The 17,503-nt window shown below is 44.4% G+C and overlaps 1 protein-coding gene across 4 annotated transcripts in view; it reads right to left on the bottom strand.

The window, feature by feature from the left end:
- The window catches only part of NAP1L1 (nucleosome assembly protein 1 like 1), a 32,062-nt gene extending 24,086 nt beyond the window's left edge, over positions 1-7,976 (bottom strand). For 3 of the 4 annotated variants that reach the window (XM_050915792.1, XM_050915821.1, XM_050915802.1), the window contains exon 1: positions 7,934-7,975. The gene's annotated coding sequence lies outside the window, so the exon portion shown is untranslated. Of the gene's footprint in view, positions 1-7,933 lie in introns of all 4 variants that reach the window. The other variant, XM_050915811.1, reaches the window with a different exon arrangement.
- Between the last annotated feature and the right edge of the window lie 9,527 nt (positions 7,977-17,503).

Genomic DNA, 17,503 nt, shown 5'->3' with positions numbered 1-17,503 from the left:
ATCTGATGAAAGACATTATCAGCCACTGAACTCTCCAGAGACAATTTCCTTTTGTTAGTGCCTCAAAGTTCTTCTGTTAACAAAAGATTTCTGTTAACACAGGAGAGAAAAAAATTGACAAAATTAATTTACATTTTCAAATCTAGAGTAGATAATTAAGATTGTCTGCCGAAATACAAGCACAGAAAACAAGAGTACGAGATAATAAACAAGATAGTACTAATATAAAGACTATCAAGATCTGATAAAGATATGAAGGAGCTAAAGGTCAATGGAAGCAAGGAATCCAGGTTCCTCAATAGAGTAACAAGAAGGTGCCTCTGGACCCTTCCAGTAACTCAAACCCCCCTGTTCTGTTGCAATTTATTGTACAAGCACCAACTCATCCACTACATCCAAAAGACATGCACAGTCAACAGCAGAAATGCTAACTGGCATGGCGATATATGGGAATCTAGCAGAAGCCTGAGTAAGGTCTTCTGGACCAAGCAGAGAAGGATAAGAAATTCAGATGAGTAGTGGTGTTTCACAAAACATACTCAGAACTTTTAGCTATGTGCAAGTGCTAAATTGACCAAGATGGGAAGCACTCGCATCACTACAAGGGAGATATGCACCCTTCATAAAGGGAACACCAAGTTTCTCTGCTGAACAATCTTCCAGTCAGCTAAAGCCAATATAACTGGCAAATGCTGCTGGAAAAGCTTATCATAGTTCTTCCTTAGCTATGCATACCCCCTTCCTTTCATTAGCAATGTCTGAAAGGCTGTAAAGTTAAAAAAAAGTGCTAGGTATTTCTTTGTACAGAGCTAGACCTGCAGTTGCACGAGTAACAGCAGGGTCAAGAGACAGAAGCCACCACAGGCAAGTACCTTTTATAACAAATCAAGAATAGGGTTAGGCAAGTTTGAAGTTACTGTGAAACTGTATGCTACATCATCTTACCTCATGATAACATGGCAAAATTCAGAATCTGGCTGTAGAGAATAAAAACACTAAATCATGATAACACTGAACCAAGTAACACAACACAATTAATTGAAACTGTCTGTTCTCTCCCCTTCAAGAGGTATTTTTTGCTTTTCCTAATAACTCCCAAAGTAAAGGCACCAACTTCAACCATTTGCCAATGCAACTATTTCACTAGTGCTTGCAGACCTCTGCACAATACATGTTATGGCACGAAACCACAGATTTTCCACATTTCAGCTTTAAAGTGCTCTACAACTTGCATGAGAACGCCAGTTACATGATGGGAAAAACTCAAATTCTTCAAAACAAAAGAGTGATCATATATATAACTAACTCAGTTACTAGGAACTGCAGGGTTTGCTTTCATTCAAGTGGTAACACTTTTTAGACCTTTCCCCTTAACTAATTTTTAAATCAGGAAATGAAGATTCAGTCAACAAATACTGAACTCCTTTATTTTTATAGCATTTTCATTGAATTTTAGGTAGTGCCTGTTTACTCTTGCAGCAAAAAAGAGTCTCCATAAGGAGAAGGAAATGGACTACAGAATTACAGTTTAAAATCAGGACTGAATTATATCTGCATGTTTGTCTCTGCTACTGATCTGAGCTCCCTGATCATGTTCTAAAAATAGGGTAATTAACACACAATGTGGCCTTTGTTCTGGATGCCAAGATTCTGTAGCAGAAAACCTACCAATTTCTAAATAGAACAATCTTTCATTATTAGAAAAGTAATACAGAAGTTTAAATTCAAATATGAAAAATGTAAACAAGGGTGGTTTGTTTTTTTTTTAACCAAACTAATCAGTATAGCTTGTTGCAGTTCCTCCTTTCCATCACTGATAATGGGAAAACAGCAGCCATCCTGAAGGGCTGAAATCAAAATCTTCATATATAAAAAGATATTTAAAACTTCCTAAGAGAGTATTTCTCTAAACAGCTCATGTTGGTACGAGTATTCTGTTTGTTAAAAAGTGTCAAAGTAATAAAAAAATTGTGTTTTAACAAAGTACTTCATCTAGCAGGGTGCATTTTAACAGTTTAAAAGATCAACTTGTGCATGCCACCACATCAAACAAAGGAAAGGAGAGTGTCAGTTGACTACTAAGATTGCCACATAATCAAACACAACCATATTGGCAGTTATGCTGCTATCTGTAAGACTCACACACTGCAGCATTAAAGTTTTTATCCAATTTGACTTAAAAAAGCATCTAAACATCCTTATCAGAAAAGAAAGTTAAAAAACACACTGAAAAATGTAGACAGGTTTCAAAGGCGTGGTTTTTGCTGGAACATGTGATGATTGCAATATTGTAAATTCATTCACTCCCCAAGAAGCCACTGAAATTCCTAAAATATATTTAGCAACTTTTTTGTTAGCTTCAGTTCAAATATTTTTTCCGTGGAAACAAAGCCATTACTAAACTGCAAACCTTAAAACATCCAGTTTTCAACTAACAAGCTAGCATTCACTAGAAAAGAACACAACAACAATCTCACTTTGACACTTTTTGGAGGCTGTTAGGGGTGAGATGCTACAACTGGTAGTAAGACCCAACAACGGAAGCATACACATGGTTATGGTTTCAGTAAGTCACTTTCAAATGAATATAGGTGCAGAGTTTAAAAAGCATTTGTAAACATACTACACCTGTAGAGAAGAACTTGAGCCTTATTTACAAAGCGATCTTCATAAACATTTTCTTGTGAATTTCACTCAATGATGCTTTTGGCACCAGTAGAAGTACCTGATATCTCCGTAACAGTGAAGAAGGTGATAAAAGAATCAAGAAGCCACGTCATGAAGATCTCACCAGTTCAAAAGTAGCAAGTACATTTCTGATGATGCTACCTTGCACACGCAAGGAACAGAATAAAGCCATATACCAGCTCATACTTAACCATCCAAAGTCAAGATGAGTAATTTCCAAAACCGGAATATCACAGAATTAAGAACTGCTTAAAAGGGTGATCCAAGTGAGGCAAAATAAATAGTACTAAAATCTGAAGTAACACATACTAAAAGAAGCAATTCAAACTAATTTAGAATTCAAAAGGTCAAAAAATTGCTGTGCAAAGACACAGATATAATTGCATGCAGCCCACTGAAGACATCTACTCAACATGCAAAAGTAGTCAATATCTGAAATGAATGCACGATGACTAAAGCACACAATGCCAAATGTAATCATTATACACTTCAGTAATGTATCCTTAATAAAAATACTGTATTCACTGCTGAACATTGTGGAAGAGAGGAAATAGATCAGTTCAGGGCCTAGCAACATGAATACCTGAGGAACAGAAGCAGTTTAAATCTGAGATGAAGAGTATTTGAGAGGTGAACAATGAGAAGTGATACAAAAATACCTACATTAAAAGGAAGTTCAAAAAGAACTGATTAAAAATTGGTTTGGATGTAAACAATTAATTGTTTTATTTCTTGTCCCCTCCTGTGTCCCCCCCAACTTGACCTTTCAATGCTTGAGCCAGGTTTTTAACTAGAGCCAGAACTAAAAGGAAACTTTCTCTCACAGGCAAGTCATCCCACACGAAACGTGAAAGAACTGCCCCTCCTTCCTTTGGAACACCACATATTAAACAACATCTAGATAAAGTAGTGGACTGAACTGATCTTACTGCAGATGGTCAGAAAAGATAGCAAGCATTTATGATTCTAACCTGGGTCTTAGAAGCCTGGGTTTTGTTCCATTCCAGATTTCAGGCACATGCTTAGTCAAATCTCTTAACCAGAATTTCCAACATTTAAAAACGAGAATAATTCTAGTATCTCTCAGGTTTTGGTTAAGGGTTTCTTTGTTGTTTGGTTGTGATTAGGGTGGTGGTGGTATTTTTTTTTTTAAAGAATAAATGTCAAATCAGCAACTGAATGCTTCACAGCTACAGGTACATCCAGAAACTGAAGTTTTCGTATCTAAAAAGGTGCTTTCCCCTTTTGATCATAAAAAGCTACTAAGGGTAAACTAGTATTTTGTTCTAAAGTCTACAAAGACCGGGTGAAACAGCTGATGTGCAACTGCCTACTCATTACCGCAAGTTAAGCTTTAAACTGAGACATCACCACTGTAAACTATGTCAGTGCAGATGTACATTTAAGCACATATTCAAGCCCCAAATGTATCTGTATTTTCCAACACTAAAATCTAACCAGCTTTCCATCTAGGAAAGATCTCCAGTCTAACCTTTGACAGTAGTTACGATGCAGATTATGTTTTGGTAATATGTAAATTCGTTTAAAAGATTAATCTTTAGGGAGAACACAAATTACTTAATCTTAAATTATTTATCATTTAAAACTAAATATAGTTAAGTAAATTAGTAAAGTCTTATTTTCTTTTTCTGAATGCAACTGAAGTTTTAGTCTGCAACATATGTAGTTTTCCTGAAAACTTAAGGTCAAACTTATCATTAAATACATGGGGCCATATTCGTAATTAAGATTTTTCCCTTTGCATTAACTTTGTTGAGTGTAGGAAGTCCTCAGAAACCTCATGCATTGTTTCTAAATAGCTTAATTTTTCAGGAGGTCATCAAATGAATCCCCAGGCAACTTCTGTGATGCCTTCCAGGCATGTCCAGTTTTCCAGACAAATATATTATGACACCAGACCTACTCTCCAGATTAACAACATTAGGTGATGAGGAACTGCACTAACCTCTGAGCTGAGTGAGGATCAGCTAGATTGAATTAACTTTAATTATAATCACTTTTGAGCTCAAAGTAATTTACAAATGAAAACTGACCTATAAGCATTAAACCCATCATCACAACCGTTCTTCAGATTAAATACTGCTTGTACAATGCAGTTCTGCTCTATTATTTACTAGCTGCTTTCCTAATGAGAAGTTAGATGGAATGCAGTCGCCCAGACCAGAAGGTAACTCAGAAGACTCCTCAGCTCTAGTAAAATACAACCAGCATTAAAAAGTGTTGTTTCTATCTGCAAAGTACTGTCTTCTGTATAAGTGCTTACTAGTACCACGCAAATACCAAAGCACTATCAGTTCATGGAAAAACCCAGAGCTGAAGTTCTATTGAATGTATATACAAATGCAGAAAAACGAACAGGCATTTAAAGAACACCTGCATCTCCAATTTCTGCAATCTGTCCAATTCCTGAAGTTTCCCAAAGAAATAAGAATCAGACTTTTAGTTTGAGATGCAGCATGTTTGCAGCTGTGTCACAAGAACCTGAAGATGAATTGGGTTTACAACCATATTAACAAAAAAGTGTAGATACCATAGACATGTTCATTACACCCACTGGTCTACTGGAACAAACTGGCTTTGCACCAAAGGATTCAATCAAAAATTCAAGATAGAAGATGCTTGCCTCATTTCCCCTGAGATCTTTCACTACTGAAATTCAAATCCTCAAGCCATTTTATTCCCCGAAGGAATACAATCTCTGCCACCATGAGTTAAGTTCTCCGTGTTACAATGACTTCAACTTTTAGGAGCCAAGTGAATAAACAGATTTATACCAATACAACTAACAGTACAGTAGGCCAAAGCTTCCTTGAAGATCTGGAGTTCTGTTTTAAAGAACACTGTCTCAGCCTGGAAGACTCGGGTCTCACCCAGGGTTGTGAAAACTCTTAACAAAGCTTCATAACACACATACCCACAATGCCTTGCTTTCAGTTTCACTTGTGCACACACATTCATTGTCAGTTATGCAAGAAGCTAAGAAAAAAAAACCAGACCACTCATTTCCAGGGTGTTCATTAAGCAGATCACCACAACAAGTCCCCTGCCTGCTCCCAGGAATAGTTTTTGAGTGAGGTAGGGGCTAGATGAAGCACAAGGATGACAAGAGTATTACTGTTCTGTACACACACAGCGCTACGGCAGATCCAGTGCTTTTGGCACTTCCTGTAACACTGGGCTGGCTGCACAGACTTCTGCGCACTTCCAGCGGTCCCAACACTCACTTCCTAGTCCTGTGAATGTCAGAGAGACCACGGGCTCTGAAAAACCCCATATCTACCACCTGTGCACGAGACCCTCGTTCTACAATCCTCCGTCCTCAGAAACCAGAACACACGATACGCAAGACCTGTCACAAAATACAGAAGAAGCGGAGGGAAGGGAGATTGCTAATATATACCACTCTCACAGGAGTAAGTGGGCCACACACACAGAAGTTCAGGTATCAATGGCCTCTTCTAAGCACTTATATCAACGTTTCAGGTACCTGAAGCCCAAGTGGCCTAAACTTTTGCCTGGTACAGAGGCACCCAAGTCACTCGAATTTCAATGTATGTAGATTTCAAGTTCTATTTTGCCCTAAGAATTAAGATAACTTTCAGATTTACAAGAGACTGGAAGCCATTCAGCTTGCTTCAATCCAAGTACAGTGCTTTTCTCATTCTTTAAAGAGCGTACCATTGTAAGATGGGCATAGCAGGAAGGCTACTAACAAGCTACAACATTTTTGTCAGAAACTACCTACAGCTGTACACAGCCTTAGGCCTTAGATCTTCTCTCAAATTTTATTCCATGACTGAAATGAAAATAATCAGGCACTATCTCCTGCCTGATTAATGTAACATCCACCAGCAGACGTTAAAATCCGAGCAGAGGAACGTGTTTGTCATACCTTGCACACCCAGTGCTCACTTCTCTTACCTTCCTCAAAGGAGTGAGAGCATGAAATATAAGTGTATCTCCACAGGGCTTCAAACACAAAAGGACATGCACAAAACTGCAATATGCTTGGAGATAAACTGTGGAAGATGCTGACGTATTATTACTATACCACAGTCACTTGAAAAAAGGTTTGTGTTTTCCTCTGCAAGCAAATGGGGAAGGTTTTGTATTAAATATTGAAAGCCTCACAAGCATTGGCAGTGTAAGTCCCCTAAACATCCAATATGGGGCAGATGGGATATGTTTTATATGTAGATAGATCTATATGAATGCTAAACACAAGCCAATACTTTCAGTTGTAGTTACTAGATCTTTCAGGTAGTTTCTTAGCCTTCCTTGGCGACAGACATCATGCACCCTCTTGTACCTGCCTCTGTGGACAACGGACACATCTGCAATCAGGCAGAAAGCAAAGGCCTGATTTTGAGTGAGAGCAGCTCGCAGGCATCCAGAGAAGCGACACGTCGAACTCCAGAAAACCGAAAAACGCTCTTTCCTGAGGCAGGAAGCAAGAGTTGTCCGTCCCCTGGCTGAATCTCTGGGTCCCCCTGCCAGCAGCGAGCAGCACAGCACACCCTCGCCGCGGCTGCCCGCACGAGAGCGAGAACAAGGCGCGGGAGCCAGCACAAGGCCACAGCGCGCTGCCATCCGCCGCCGGCCCCCCCTCCCGCTGCCCACCCCTCCGCCATGTGCGCATCCACCGCCCTCCCCGCCCCCCGCTCGCCCCAGCCCGCCCCGCACCCAGCCCCCTCCCGCGTCCCTCACCGCGGCCGGACGGAGACACACACGCGCACACACACACACACGCCCGCTCCTCCCCGTGCGGCTTTCCGGCCTCGCCGCCCTTCGCCTCCCCGGCGGCGCCGCTGGCCCCGCTCCGTCCCCACGTGTTGCCGGGCAGACCCGCCTCCCCCCACCAGCGCCGGCCCGAGCCGCGGGGCTCGGCCTAGCCCGGCCCGGCGTCTCCGCGGGGGGCGGCGGAGAGACGCGCGGGAGGGGGGAGGGGGCGGCGGGCAGCGCTCCCCGCCGAGGGGCCAGGCGAACAGCGGCGCTGCCGCCGCCGCCACCCCGCGGGCCGCGAGGGAGAGGCTCGGGGCGGCGCGGGCACCGCCGGCCCCCCGCGCCCCGGCGGCCGAGGGGCCCCGCTAGGCCAGGCCGGTACCCGCGGCCTCCCCGCGCGGGAGCGGGGGCCAAGCGCCCCCTGCTCGCTACCCGCCCCCCCGGTTCCCCCCCCCAGCGCCGGGGGCGGCGGCGGCCCGCGGCGCGGCGCCCCGCCCGGTACCTGCGCGGGCCGGGGCTGGCGGTGACTCAGGAGCGAGGAGGAGGCGCCGCGCGGCTGGCGGTAAAAAGACCCGAGCTCCCGCCGCTCGCGCTCATATAGAATTAACGTCACCACGTAACCCCCCCCTCCCCCTCCCCCGCGCGCCCCGGGTCTCCTGGCAACGCGCGCGCGCGCGCCCGCGCCCGCGCGCTGGCCGACCGCCTCGGGCACGCGCCGGCCGTTGGCCGAGGCCGTTGGGGCCTGCCCGGCGGGCGCCCTTCCCCCGCTGCCCGCTGCCGCCGCGCCGGGAGGGACGGGACGGGACGGGACGGGCAGGCGGGTGGGGAGGCGCAGAGGGAAGGCCCGGGCGTGCCGTCCCCCGGGACGTGTGTCCTCTCACGTACCTCGGGCTGGTTCCTCGTCCCCGCCGCGGGGCCGCGGGGAAAGGCGTGCTGGTGCCCCGCGCCTGGATGGCACCCTGCCAGCAAACCCCCCCCAGGCTCCGGGGCCGCCCGGCCTGGGCTGAACTGTGGCACCCAGAGCTGTTTCCCCGCTTGATGGGCCACAGCACGGCAGAGAAAGCACCTCCTCCCTGGCAGCAGGGTGGCGAGGACGGACCTGCCAGGGCGTCGGGACGTAACGCTAGCCCGACCACTTTAGTGCTGCTTTAAACCTGAACTGGGAGGCTTTCTGAAGGCACCTGAGCAAAAACAGAAGTTACTCAAACAGGCTGCCCTCAAACCCTATTCACACAGGCTACAGGTACCACAAAACCACAGTCAGCACTAGCTTACCTTAGAAGACCAGGCTGAAAACCATGGTGGTTCAAACGCTGTTTCATCAGAGTTTCGATCATTCCTGCCTTGGCCAGGACGGACAGCCAGAGGCAGCAACAGCTTCAACCCTCCCATTTTAACTTGCCGTACTTGCCTGCCAGAGACCTAAGCAGCCTGGTTTCCTACAAACGCCTCTCATGCCTGACTGCAAGCTCCAAGTGAAGCCTTTCCTAAAACTGATTCCTTTCTAGGGTTTCTCTCCCATGCACGTGGTCTTGAGTAATAGCATGGAGCACACTCGGAGAAGACATCCGTGATCTACACTAAACTTACAGAAATGTAAATGTCTTTGAGACTTTTGGCTCCTCTTGGCTGGAATGAGGCAATGATTTCAAACATAATTATAGGCAGACAGGATGGACAGACACATGGTGTGATGGCGTAAGAGCTGTTTGCTGAGGATACATCACCATATATTTAATGTGTGTTCTTTACATTTTACTAAATTCTTGCATCTACTTGTCTAAAGCAATCTGCAGTCTAACTGTCGCTATTTAAATAATGGAAATGACAACAGAAAGCAAAAGAAGAAGAAAAAGTGGTGGATCTGCCTAGTATCTGCAACGCAATCTATGTTAAGAACAAGCAAAAGATAACCGATCCTATTCTTCACTGTACGGCGCCACACCAGTTTTGTTCCAGCGTACGGCAGAAAAATCTCAGCCCCCAAACGCAGATGTCATTGTGGTAAAGAAATACCATCTGCAATACAGAAGTTTATGGAGAGAACGTGAGGATGCCCTGTGCCCCAGAACACTGAATTTTGGCAGGTGGGCTTTTTTGTAACATGCAATGTAAAATAGCTAGAGACCGCAAAAGTGTAAGGAGGCAAAAGAAAGATCCAGGCAAAAGGTTGCACAGCATAGTGCAAGTGATAAGAATTAGGGAGAAACAGGGATGGAGATGTTACATGATTCTAAAATGAAAGTACCTGTAGCCCCCTTGCAACCCTCAGATTTTAAAATTGTACTAGATGCTAATTTTTTATTTATCCGAGGTATCCGGTGCTTGGGAATACGAAGAGAGCAGAGGTGTACAGAAGGCATTTGATAAAAATGAGCAATCAACTGGTATTTATTGCAACACCAAATATATGCTATTGCAGGTGTTCCCTTTATTCAATCAGCTAATGATCTGTAAACAAGTGATTCACAAGGCGGCGGCGGCTAGCCTTGCTTATCTTTCTGAGACCTGCCGCCTCGTGACATGCAGAACCCTGAGGTGAGACCCAGTGACCCCTATAGAGCAGTGATGTACAGAAGAAATGAGATGTGCAGAAGCCAGCAGTGTGGAGTGGAGAGTAAGCTAGTCAACAGCAGGGGCCAAGGTGTGGGGACAGGTCTAAGCAGGTCTAAGCTGGAAACGTACCTCTAGACTGGAAGGAAATGCCTTTCATCCCAAATTCACAGATGTCTTTTAAGGGTTTTGCATTAGTCAGGTAAGTCAACCCCTTCTCATGAGATAAATAAAACCAAAGTCCTTATACTAGGGCTCTCTAGCAGTTTTTGAAGAACAACAGTTATGGAAACATTTTTCAATAAGAAGCAGTTTCTGTGAACAACTAAGTAGGAAGGCACAAGGGAGAGGACATACGGACACCACTCCTGCTTCCACACGGCCCCTGCCATCACACGTGTATGGAAAGAAGAAAAGACAAGCCTATTTCTTATGATACCTGAATTGTATGCACATGCAAGATCTCTAGTTTGGGTTGTTCTACTGTCAAAACAGTTCAGCTTATCCTGACATTTGTGCAGTCGTGACAATGAGACTAAAGAAACTTTGAAGTTAGACTTGAGTTGAAACTAAACCTGTACTTGAGTTTTAATGGCCCATATATTTTTCTTTGCTTTGAATTTTCATCTTCCTGTGTGTTTCCCATGCTTTAGAGCATGCTCTGCAACTTTTAGTTTCTATCTGGCTGGATAGTTGGGAGTACTGCCCTGGTATTGCACAGAAAGTCAAACTAACACCATTTTTTGAATAATGGGAATCAAATCACCTGAGAACGCATTAGATACTGGCACAGGTATATTTTCCTCATGAACAAGTGTTATTTTTCAAAATATTACATCATGAAGCTTTTTTAAAAGCCTTAAAACGTGTGTGTGTGAGAAACGTGCAGGTGTGGTCACTGAATGTGCAGAGACACAGCATTTTCTCCAACCTGGAAGAGCTTTGGTAAGAGACACTAGGAGGACTGTCCTATGGCATAGAAGCTGGGGCAAGTCTCCCGGGGACAGTGACTTGAGGTCTAATCACTGATCCAAATCGGAGGAAGAAGAGTTTGAACCGGGTCCCTTGCATGCCAGTTGAGCGTCTTACTCATGGAGCTATTAAATATCAGGGAATCTGACCTCTCCCTTGAGTGCATAGGCCTTATCAGCTGTGCTCACTTTTGAGTCCTTCCCCCCACAGCTTGCATCACTGACTTGCGTGTTGGCTGTAGAGGGAGGCTCGGGCAGGGGCTACCTCCAGGCAGAGGCCATGAGGACACTCAGGGACGGAGCACAGGCCTAGGTTTGTACGTGGAGGGGCCTGAAGAAGGTCAAGCACTGAAGCTGTTGCAGAAGGCTAAGCCAGTATTTCTGTAACAGCCTGTTGCAACAAATGAGTTTGGCGCTCACATCCAGGCTCAATCTTCCTAAGCACAGCATGCATCCTGCGTGCCTGAGCTGCATTCAAGCTACAGCTAAACTAAAGCGAGAGTGCTTTAGCTTAGGAAAATGTGTTGGTCATGGAGCTTGGTATGCTTACTTCGGATCAAGAACTCCTCTGTGGCAAGTGATTCATTGAACATTTAAGCTGCTTTCAGTCCCTTTTGTACTAACAAAAAAGTGCAAAAGCTCCTTAGTATGGACCTGGATCTGATTACATGAACACCTAAATACCCCTTCAGAGTACTAGGCATGCTTGGCACCTACCAAAGGCTCAGTTTTACAGGACTCAGGACCTGCTCAGCACTGCAAACCTGCAATGTATGAAAAGCTATGACCACGCGTTCTCTTCTGATCATAGCTGGTTTCAGATCAGCTTACCCCTGACTGTTTTCCAAAGTACTGATTGCCCAAGGTTACCCTCTCCTGAAATCTGTGGGCAGTGCTCCTCGTGTAAGCACTGAGTTACAACGAGGAATGATATGAGTGCTGCTTGTCTGCTTCTGTCTGTGGTAGCTGGCTGAGTTACAATCACCATGGAAGTTATCATCAGCCACCGAAAATGAGAACACCCTCACTGAACTATTTACAGAGTAAAAACCCCAAGGTTCCCCAAGTGCCACAAAGAGATGCTGTTTTCCTCGGTACGGTTTCAAACCGCGATCAAATCTTGCGCGGAAGTACTAGGTTTACCAGTAGACAATGAAAATGGTGAATCCAGAGTATTCCTTTTAAAAGACTGAATTGCTTTCTTGTGGCAAAAAGCAATTCTTTCAACTCTTACTGAATGATTATTCCAAATTAATTACATGGCTAGCCAATGAAGGATACAGCGCAGAGCTGTTGTTACTTCTTCCACATATTGTTTACTTTTTGAGGAACTACTTGTTTTCTAAAGGAAAGTACATCATCCCAGAAAGCAAGTCATAGTTTATAAACAGTGTCACAGACAGCATAGAAAGTTCTGCTGAACTATCACATGGCAAATCATGCAAATCCCCGTGTAGAGCTGAATGGACACCTCTCACAGACTTCTGTTTTGCAGTTGCTTCTGCTTTTGTGAAATGAGAGCAAATTTTCCCTCAGGGAACACATTTGCAGACAGGGATAGCAGCAAACTAAAGAAATACAGTGCGTGTAACCTTTGAGATACTGTAATGACAGACAAAGAAAAATGACATAGTTTGGAAAAAGTGGAATGCTGGAATGTGATTATACACTTTTTGACATAATAAACCTTCAACATCTTTCATTTCTCAATATTTTTAACTCTCCAGGGACTAAATCATGACTCTTGTCTTACATTATAGGGATTGCTCATAGATACAGAAGGTATAAACCAAAAGTAACAGAAAAAAAACCCAAAACCCAACCTAGGGGAGAGATGAAGAAAATAGGGATACAGTTTGGAGTGATAAACTGCAGAAAAAAGTAAATGATACAGGTGTATTGAAATCAGTGAAGAAATGGATGTACAAATACTTTAGAGGTAGTACAGAAGTTAAAATCTCAAGTACGGTGCACTTGGTGTTTTTTAGGGTTATTGCTGGGGGCTAGAATTCACTGCAGGGTTTTTTTTTAAATATTGCACTTACTGAGAAATAATTCTATCGGAAAAAAAGCAACTGTGCTAACTGAAGTATCACTGTTGAATAGACTTTTTAAAGAAGCTGTATGTGGAAACTGATAAATTATTAAATTATTACATTAGAACAAATCTTTTTATAATGCATATAAATTAGTTAAGTCGTACAAAAAAAAGACATTAAATAGAAGAACCGGTATCTCTGGTAGTGCCTGCGGTTGGTCCTAATGTATCTAACTCTAACACAACAGTAAGACTATATACAGAGAGGTCCTTGTTTCTAGTATTATTGGTCACTTCACATAATAAAATAAAATGCCGTGAAATTTGATAGTTATAGTCAAGAGTTTTGCTGTGGTCTCATAAGGATATAAGTAATATATTGCCTAAAGGCTGCCCAACCTTCTCATAGTTACCTTATACATGATAGGAGGAAGCTCACTCCCCTAAACTACTCTGGTTCTTTGACCTTCACAGGTTTAACAGTTTGGAGTTTGGTTTGATTTGGTTTGGTTTTTTCACTGTAACAGGGTGTACTAGCCACTGCCAGAATCCTGTTGCTGGTAAAAATGCCCACAGTAGCACCCCTGGCAGGGACAGGATATATATTCAGCCCCAGAACTGGGCAGGAAATGGTTCTGAGCCATATGAAAAAATGGCATCCCAAACAGGGAGGAAGAGACAATAACCCGTTCTCATGGACTGTAATCCCTCCCTCCTCTTTTCCCACCAAAAATCACAGATGGAGCAAATCCAAACATTCAATTTAGATCATCTTCAATTGTTTTGTTTTATTTGTACCATTTTACTATGTCTTTATCAGCATTAATTCCAATTTTTGCAATTAAAAATCATAATAAAGATCAAATCTTGCATTTTATTATTAAAAAATGTCAAAATGAAACCCTGACAATTTTAGAACTTTTTGTCCCATACACTTCTTGAGTTGAAACATTTGCTAAGACTAACCCTTTTGGATGAGCAGTTTAATTTTCAATGAATTGACAATTACTGATTTAATCTCTGATCTTGCCCTTTAAAAAAAAGTTCTCAGCAGCTCTAGTCAGAGTATGACCTGGCACAGGAAAGCTAGTTCCTTCCTCCCTTGCAGCCTGATTTCTCAGAAGATGGTGAACCTTCAATAAGCACAGACACGGGTACAGACTACTTGCTTTGCTCACTACATGTTTCTAAAACTTTGTTTTTTTCAGCAACATGGACAATACTTTTGCCCGAAGGCAGGTGCCTTGGCATCACATAGCAGTGCAGAATATGGGTGGAAAGAATTGCAGTTACCCAACTTCAGTCAGCAAAAAAATTAAGCTTTTATACAACATAGTGTCTCAAAATCATAGTTCAAAACACCGCACTTCAAGTGGATGGCATTCAAAGGCTGATCAGCTGCATAGCAAAAGCTGTCTGAAGAATGTCAACATAGGGATATGAACGAGCTCTATTAAGTAAAATTGTAAGAAAAGGTGCATATTTAAAACTTTTTTGTAACGATCATTTCCTCTCTTTACTCCTGTACTGCTTCCTCTGTAGCTTTGGCTTGGGGCCAGGGCTGAGAGGAGGAAGAAGGAAAGGGAAGGATATTCAGCTGAAGATCTTTGAGTCTGGGTCAACGGCTGCAGTATCTCGTGTTATCCTTGCATGTTCCCAGATAAAGTTTCTCAGGACAGTCTGTCAGGGACTGACACCTGTTCTGGCACAGAGGGCGTCTGGAAGAGTTTGTACTGATGGGATTCTAAGAAAGATGCTCAAATTCTGTTTACCGCAATAACCAAAGCAAACTTTTGATCAGAAGATCGTGCTGGATATTAATATTGCTGCAAGGCCCCCATCTGCCAACCTGAACTGCTGTCTAGGGAGGTTTGCTGCTTGCTGCGTGCTTAGATCTGGGACATTGTGGAGACACTGATGTGGCTTGTCCAGTCCTCAGCCTGTTAACCCTTGCTTCTCTTCCAGGTGGACACCAATGCTGCTACCACGGGACACCTGGAGTGTATTGAGCATGACTACATGACTCTGGGCGAAGGCATGGGGGCCCAAATGGTTTTGTCCTTGATCCTGCCGGTGAGGGGGAAGGGCTTGACAAGGAGTGAATGGATCCTGTGGGTCAAAAACTGGTTGTGCAGCTGGTGTCAATGACAGGGATTTGTTTTTTATGACCATGGGTCCTTTGCGAGGATCAAAGGCTGTTGGGGAGGAGATGGAATCCCACCTGACTAGTCAGGACAAAAACATCTTTGCCAACAGGCTGGCCAACCTGGTAAAGAGAGTTTGAAACTGGGAATGATGGGGGAGGGAAATGACAAGCCACAGTCAAGTGAGGAAGCGGTGGACCGGGTTGGCAGGCAAAAGATGTAGGGTGGACAAGAGAGACCTTGAAACCAGCAGTACAGGACTGAAGGGGACCTCAAGCATATACACTCAAATAAGGAAGTGCCAAGAGGACAACATTATGAGGGAAGCTCTCACACGTTTCCTGGGAAATCAGCACAACCGTGTGCCTCTCTGAAATGCCTGTACACTACAGCATGCAGCACGGGGAGCAAACAGGAGGAATTTGAGCTCCATGTGCTGTTGCTACAATCTCATTGGGGTCGCAGAGACATAGTGGGATAGCTCACATGGCTGGAGTGCTGCCACGGAGGGATCCAGGTGCATTGGATGCCCTTCGAGGAGAGGGAGGAGAGGGAATTGCCCTTTACGTGAGAGCAGCAGAAATGTGTGGGGCCCTCCCTAGAGATGGATCATAAGGGAGTGGGGAGTTTACCAGTTAGGATTTGAGGGCAGACCAACAAGGGCAACATTGTGGGTGTTTGCTGTAGACCGCCTGATTAGGAAGAAGCAGATGAGGTACCTTCTTCAAACAACTGGAAGAAACCTCATGTTCACAGGCCCTGGTCCTCACAGGGGACTTCAGCCACCCTGATATCTGCTGGAAGGATAGCACAGCAAGGCACAAGCAGTCCAGGAGGTTTCTGGAGTGCATTGATGATTACTTCCTGGCACAGAGGATCAAGGAGCCAATGATGGGAGGCACTCTGCTGGACCTCATACTTACAAACAAGGAAGAACTGGTCAGGGGCATGAAGCAACCTTTGGGAGCAACCTTGGCTGCAGTGACTGTAAAATGGTGGAGTTTAGGATACTGAGGGGATAGAGCAAGGCAAAATCGGGTTCACAACCCTGAACTGCAGGGCAGCAGACTTTGGCCTGCTCAGGGACCTACTTAGAGGAATCACATGGGAGACAGACCTGCAGAGAAGAGGGGTCCAGGTGAGTTTCCTAATTTTTCAAGGACCACCTCCTCCAAGCTCAAGAGCAGTCCATCCTGATTTGCAGGAAGTCAAGCAAAGGTGGCAGGAGGTCTGCATGGATGGACAAGGAGCTCCTAACAAAACTCTGACATATAAAGGAAGCATAACAAGAGGTGGGAGTAGGGACAGGTGACCTGTGAGAAATATAGAGACACTGTCCAAGCATGCAGGAATAGCATTAGAAAAGCCAAAGCCTACCAGGATTTGAATCTGTTAAGGGACATGAAGGGCCACCAGAAGGGCTTCTACAAGTATGTCAGCAAGAAGGGCCCAGTGCTGAATGGGACCAGGAAACAGTAACAAATGACACAGAAATGGCCAAGATACTCAATGCCTTCCTCACCTCAATTTTCACAGATAAGATTTGCCTTCAGGAATTCCAGGTCCCTGAAAATAGAGGGAAAGTTTGGAGCAAGGAAGACTTATCCTCAGTGGAGGAGGATCAGGTTAGGGAACATTTAAAGCAACTGGACACACAGAAGTCCATGGGACCAGATGGGATGCAGCCATGAGTGCTGAGGGTGCAGCTAATGTCATTGCGAGGCCACTCTCAATTGTCTTTGAAGGGTCTTGGCAATCAGGGGAGGTTACTGAGGACTGGAAGAAAGCAAATGTCACTCATCTTCAGGAAGGGCAAGAAGGAAGATGCAGGGAACTATAGACTGGTCAGCCTCACCTTGATCCCCAGGAAGGTGATGGAGCAAATCCTCCTAGGAACCATTTAGAAATACATGCAAGACAAGAAGGTGATTGGAAGTAGTCAGCATGGATTTACAAAGGGGAGATTGTGCCTCACCCTCCCAGTAGCTTTCTATGATGAAATGACTGGCTTGGAGGATGAAGGGACAGCAGTGGATGTTTATTTTTACTTATGTTGAAAGCACACTTTCAACACTGTCTCCCATAACATCCTCATAGACAAACTGATGACTAAATAATGGGCAGCCAGGTGGAGTGAAAACCGCCTGTATGGCTGGGCCCAGAGGGTTGTGATTGGCAGCACAAAGTCCAGCTGGAGGCCAGTCACTGGTGGTGTACCCCAGGGGTCAACACTGGGGCTGATACTGTTTAATATCTTCATTAATGACCTGGATGGTACGACAGCATGCACCCTCAGCAAGTTTGCAAAACTTGATACAAAACTGGGAGGACTGGCTGGTATACCAGATGGTTGCACTGCCTTGAGA

The sequence above is a fragment of the Gymnogyps californianus genome, chromosome 1, assembly GCF_018139145.2.
Source record: "Gymnogyps californianus isolate 813 chromosome 1, ASM1813914v2, whole genome shotgun sequence".
NCBI classification, from domain to species: Eukaryota; Metazoa; Chordata; class Aves; order Accipitriformes; family Cathartidae; genus Gymnogyps; species Gymnogyps californianus.
Note: the sequence above shows the minus strand (reverse complement) of the source record. Positions and strands in the feature narration are given on the sequence as shown.